This window comes from Tachysurus vachellii, chromosome 3, assembly GCF_030014155.1.
Source record: "Tachysurus vachellii isolate PV-2020 chromosome 3, HZAU_Pvac_v1, whole genome shotgun sequence".
NCBI classification, from domain to species: Eukaryota; Metazoa; Chordata; class Actinopteri; order Siluriformes; family Bagridae; genus Tachysurus; species Tachysurus vachellii.
In genome coordinates this window covers 27,204,155-27,210,431 of record NC_083462.1, presented here as the reverse complement: position 1 = coordinate 27,210,431, position 6,277 = coordinate 27,204,155, and positions in this window count along the sequence as shown.

Genomic DNA, 6,277 nt, shown 5'->3' with positions numbered 1-6,277 from the left:
CTCAAACCTAACTTGGGCACATAATGGACTCTGGAACTGGAGACAGGTCTCACATGACTCTGTCATTCCTCTACGCTTGAACAGTTGGTTTAGCATGTCACATAGCCTACTATACACTACGCTTCTATTGCAGGTCCTCTTTTCCTCTCTCATCTTCCTCCACCTCCTCCTCCTCCTCCATCTCCTCCTCATTATACCTCTTCCCACCCTGTATGCATGCTGCACCCTCCATGGAGGAGCTCAGCTTTTAGAGATTGGGTTACGTGTCATTAACAGTGTCTCTGTAGACCCATTCAAGCAAGTAATTAGCAGGGGAACGTGCATTCCCATGGAGATGCAGGACACAAGCCACCAGTCAACACACATACACACTTTAACGTATGAAGCCTACCATCCATTTATGCCCTGACCTAACTGTGCCAGCAGTTTGAGTGACCATGGCTGCATATCTATGTAGGGTCACGTGCAGAAAAAAACAAAATAAGACTTTCAATGCAGTCAAAATAGTGGCTCGCTATAGCAGAAAGAAAGGGCAGCTGTCTCATAGTAAACTTAGAGTGAGATCAAAGTTCAATGGGATTGTTAGCTCAGGGGATCTTTAATCCCATTGACTTCGGTCACTTCTGTCTCTCTTTCACCAAAAATATCATGTATGCCCTTATGAGCCTGCACTTGCAATAATCTTTTCTTGGTTTCTAACTGCACTCTATCTAATTTCTATTTTGTTCTTGGTGAATTGAATGGGAGTCAGTACCTTGAGACAGAACAGGCCCTGGGTGGAGTAGTAACCATTCTTGTTCCCAATAAAGAGGCGAAAGTAAGAATTTCTACCCTTGTCTAGGTAACACATCCGCGACTGGGAGAACAATAATAGCTCTGCCTGAAAATGTGAGGAGGAAAAAATAACAGCAGAGGTTTCCATTACAAAGGCCTTGGATGGACAACAGGCCTGCTGCTTTGAAGGCCTATTCACAAGAGGTGAGTTCCACATGGATCAGGTTGCCATTATTTAGGCCCTACCTGGAAACAGAGGAGGGATCGGACCTCATTTGATGTGACAGGCAATCGCACTTCTTATCCACAACCCACACCTGCCTGCATCGTATAATATAGATAGGATCAATTTAAACTTAATTCTTTGAAAACTTGTTTACTATAGCCTACATAACTACAAATGAAATATTTATTTCTCTGTGCCAAGCTGATGCCAACATAATGCTGGTGTATGGGATCAAAAGTCAACATTGTCCCATAGGGTACTGTAATATTTGAAATACTTGGTAGATTGACAATAGTTATAAAGTGCTCTAATAAATGTTGCATTTCTTGCATATATATACTTACTGAAAATGTTTCACTGAGAGTCACCAGCATTGCACTTAACATCTGCAAACTTGTAAATTTGAGGTCAATCCGTCTTTCTTGAATCATTGCCGCTATAAAACTCAGCTTTATGCAAACACTGCATGGAGACAGTTAAGTGTCTGAAAGTTGTATGATATTTTTTGACCTCATTTGCTCACATCTTGACATGGCGACTGGCTGACGAGACCTTGGTTTTCTAAGGATGTCATGTCAAGTTGGACACTATGTGAGCGCTAACAGAAACACAGCAGGCACCTCAGCTAAGTGCATTCCCAGAGGCCTGCTTTCTCTTATCCATGGACGTGGCCAAATCCCTGCTTGACCCTGACTGATAAGCTCATGGTGAGTAAACTACTATGAGAGACAGGGAAAAAGACAGGACTACAAAAAATCTGAGAAGACAGGGGAATGTCTTATTGACCCTGGGATGTGGAAAGACCTTCTATGGTCTGGCTTGCATTGTAGCACCGTGGAGGCTAATATGGAATGACAGGATGGGTAGATGGACAATATCGCCTTGGGGTGCTCACATGAGTCCAAGCTTAGCATTCTGCTGGGATCCCATAACTAAAATAATGTTTAAGATAAGATTTGGGAGGTCTTATGAGGAGGCCTGCAGATAATTGGCCACCAGATCTCATGGCTATTTTTCATTCACCCATAAATATGGGAGACCAAGGACAATCTCTGACTCAGCCTTTGATCCAAAAGAGTCAGTATAATGTCAGAAAGATTACACATGCATAGTAAGGGGTAGTGTACAAGGTAGTGTAACACAGTGAATGAGTTTGCATTAAACACAAACATTTGCACAGTCATTTAATTTAGAGTCAATATACCAGCAGGTATTTGGGCAGTAAAAGATAGAGAAGGATTGAGTACCATGGGCATCACAACAAGCTGTTACACTGTAAGTTGGATCACTGTATTAATACTTGATATGGGTTTCCCTAAAGATAGTAGCCAGTAGTCAGGAGTCAGGTGTGATACCCTCTTGATTACTAATTACTAAACAATAATCAACAGTTCTAAATGCAGTACACTGGTGTCAGAGGGTTGACCTGTCCATGTTGCTAGACATGCTACAACACACATATTTTGGGTCCTCCTGCTTTATTTCTTATTTTTCCTTGACCTCTGTGAGTACAACCTGGACCACTCTTTATGTCCAGAACTATTCAGCCTTCAAGGTCAGTGTTCCCCTCCCATAGTGCTTATCGGAGCGTACAGTCTGGGCTAATCGGGCCAATATCAATTGACCGGGTGGAGAAGAAAAGCCAGTGTTCCCTTCCAGATGCACATTGTTTCATTCTGTAATGTTTATTTAGATGTAAATCAGTGGGCAAAAGTGTTACATCCTGCTTGTGTATGGAGGGTGGGAGTCTCAGCCCCAAAAGGAAACTGGTCAAAGAAGATTGTGGCCTAGGGAATGTTTTGGGCAGAATGCTATACTGCAGTCTGAGTGACATCATCTCTTTTCCCCCAAGGCTGGGCATCCTGGCAGCGCCAAGCCTTCCCCTCCACTCAACACCTCTATATGTCCTCAGTTCATGCTGCTGAATGTTGAGACTGGTGTAATTAGTATAATTATAGGCAAACCCAAAAACCCATATTGCGTGTGCCACGCAATATTATGTCAGCTCTAATATGTGTGGAAAGTGGCACACCCAAGGGTCCCTACCAAGTTAATTTCCTTCCTTAACAAGCCATTTTCATTCAGTGATCGTCAAAAAATCTCATTTGGATTAAATGAGTTCTTGCTTGCAGCTGAGAGAATCGTGTTGGAGGATGGGTGGATCAGTTTTTGTGGGAAAGAAAGTCTTCAGACTTAAAACTGGGAGCTGGCCATTATTAAGTGAACAGGATAGGGAGTGTAATGTTTAGACCTGAAGTATTATACTCTGTTTGTTTTAAAGTGTACTGATTTAAAGAATGATATCCTAAAACAGCACTTAACATGGTCAAAAATATAGCACACAAATTTAGTCAATAAAAGAGAATTTTACGACCCATTTGGTAAAAAAGATATGGGTATAAATACAGTAGGCACAACAAATCAATGCAGTCACGAGGAACAGCACAGAATCCATGTGCTGTTGCATTGAGGTACTAGGTGGATAGATATTCACTTGCCAATTTATTAGGAACTACTGTACACATGCACATTCATATAGTTAACTAATCAGCCAGTCATGAGGCAGCAGTGCAATAAAATCATGCAGATACAAGAGCTTCAGTTAATGTTCACATAAAACAACAGAATGAAAAAAATTGATCTCTGTGACTTTAACAGTGGCATGGTTGTTGATACCAGACGGGCTGCTTTAAGTATTTCAGAAACTGCAGGTTTTCTCAAACAGAAATGACAATTCAAAGGACAATTCAAAAACAAACATTGCATGAGCAACAGCTCTATGGGAGAACATTCACTGCCGATAAGAGAGGTCATAGGAAAATGGTTAGAATGGTTTGACCAGTCTCTCTCATAAACAAGGTGTTTCAGCCCACAGACACTCTGCTCGCAGGATGTGATTTGTTTTTTTTTTTTCACCATTCTGTGTAAATGCTAGAGAGTGTTGTATGTGAAAATGACAACAGAGTGGAAATCAACTATCTGCAAATGATGGATGGAAAAGATTTCTTAGGAAGCGTGAAACATCATCATCATCCTACCCTTTTATATTAGAGCTGTAGAGCTCATATGCTGGGGTTTCATACAATTCCACCTTCAGGCTAAAAAGTGTACCAAATGCATCATTAATTTCATTTTGATTTCTACCTTGAATGTTCTCTGGCAGAAACTGGGCCAGTTAAACCTATTTTCAGCTCTTCCTTGAAGGGACAAGAAGATGAAGTGTCTTGGTGTGGCATAACAGCTAAATTCATTTCTACATACATAATCCATAGTGTGCTGCACTTCAGAGGAAGACTGCTTTTAACATGTAGAAACCAAAACATGTGTTTGGTCAGGCAATGTTCAGAGACACTGAGCAGGAATAAGGGAGAAAACTTAAAAGGTGAATGAATTAGAGACTCCTCAGAACGCAGACTAAGAATGGCTAAGCTTCTTCAGCTGGTTTTGATGTAGTGTAGGGCATATGGCCAGATAAGAATCCTGGATTCACCGTGACAGCTTATCTCTACTCTTTTAGGAAAGCCAGAGCTGCCTAAACAAACTAAATACATTACATTCACCATCATACTTTATATTTTGTATTTTTTAGGCTGATGATAGACAAATGTATAAATCAAAATAAGGATAATTTATAATAAGAATATAATTTATTATGTATTTCATGAGTCTGAAGAAATACCATTTCTATCCCAATAAACAGTGGATTTATGGAGTCTATAAAAAACAGAAATTCTAACAAACATAAAAGTGTCAGTAACAAAAAATTTAACACAAGAATTTTGTTGGCCAAGTTTCATAATGACAACTTGTGACTTTGCTCAAAAATAAAACTTAAACTGTAATTATTATACAGCTGGCATCGGAAAAATAATTTTGATTAATCTGCTTTCTTTGCATGATTTTTCTTGACATCTTGTTTTCATCTGACTGCTGTAGCCATGTTCCATAAACAGCTAATAAAGCATGTATAGTATCTCGCTGGTGAAATGGATCAATAGAGCTATAAAACAATACAAAACAGTAGAGGTACAATAGAACACCATAAAGCCATAATCAACAAAAAAAATAGGACTCCACACTGACATCAAGGTAAAACTAATTAGGAAGCTGCTTGGTGACCGTCTTGCAGTTTGGAAAATCTGGAATTAAATTTCCAAATTAGGTTGGCAATTTGGATGAAGGATAGGTGAAGGATGGATGGATGAAGGCTGGATGGCTGGATGGATGGATGATGGATGGGCGAAGGATGAAGGATGGTTGGATGGATGGATGGATGGATGGATGGATGGATGGATGGATGGATAGCTGAAGGATGAATGATAGATACAGTATGTGGAAGGATGGATGCATGGACAGATGGATGAACAGATGGATGGACAGATGGATGGGTGGATGGATGAATGGATGGATGGATGGATGGGCAGATGGATGGATGGATGTGTATATGAATGGAAACCCTGATTGTCAACACAGAACACGTGGATAAATTGAAGAGCTGCAGGTTCACCACCTTCTCATCTTCTCCTTTAAAGACCCTGATCTTCACTCTGATCCTCACCATCAAGGTAAAACTAATCAGGACGCTGCTAGGGGACCGTCTTGTAGTTTGGAAAATCTGGAATTCAATTCACAAATTAGGTTGGCAATTTGGATGAAGGATGGATGAAGGATGGGCGAAAGATGGATGGATGAAGGATGGGTGAAGGATGGATGGATGAAGGATGGGTGAGGGATGGATGGATAAATGATGGATAGCTGAAGGATGGATGAATGATGGATGCATGGACAGATGGATGAACAGATGGATGGACAGATGGGTGGATGGATGGATGGGTGGATATTAAATTGCCAAATTATGTTGTAGACAGGTAGACAGGTAGGCTTTAACAGTGTTAGTTAAGGAGTCTTAAGAATATTCTAAACAAAACTCAAACAGGCTCGAAATCCATTTGCATGTTTGGATTTGTTTTCACATAAATCACATTATACTCAACTCTTTACTAATCAGTACCAAGGTTCGCCAGCACTGACATGTAAAGATTATGTGACTAAGAAATAAGATAGGTTAGAAAAAATTGTGAGCATGCATTAACATCAATCAGAGGGTTTGTGTGATCTTGTTATGTGACACCTAAAAGAAGTGTATTAATGTTGGCGGGAAAGAGGGCGGGGCGCTGAAGGCACGAGCCGCCAAATTTACCTCAGGTCGCGTTAAGAGGCGGGAAAAAACCTGCTTCGCTTTTTTCAACTCATTTTACTGAACCGATGAAAGAAAAG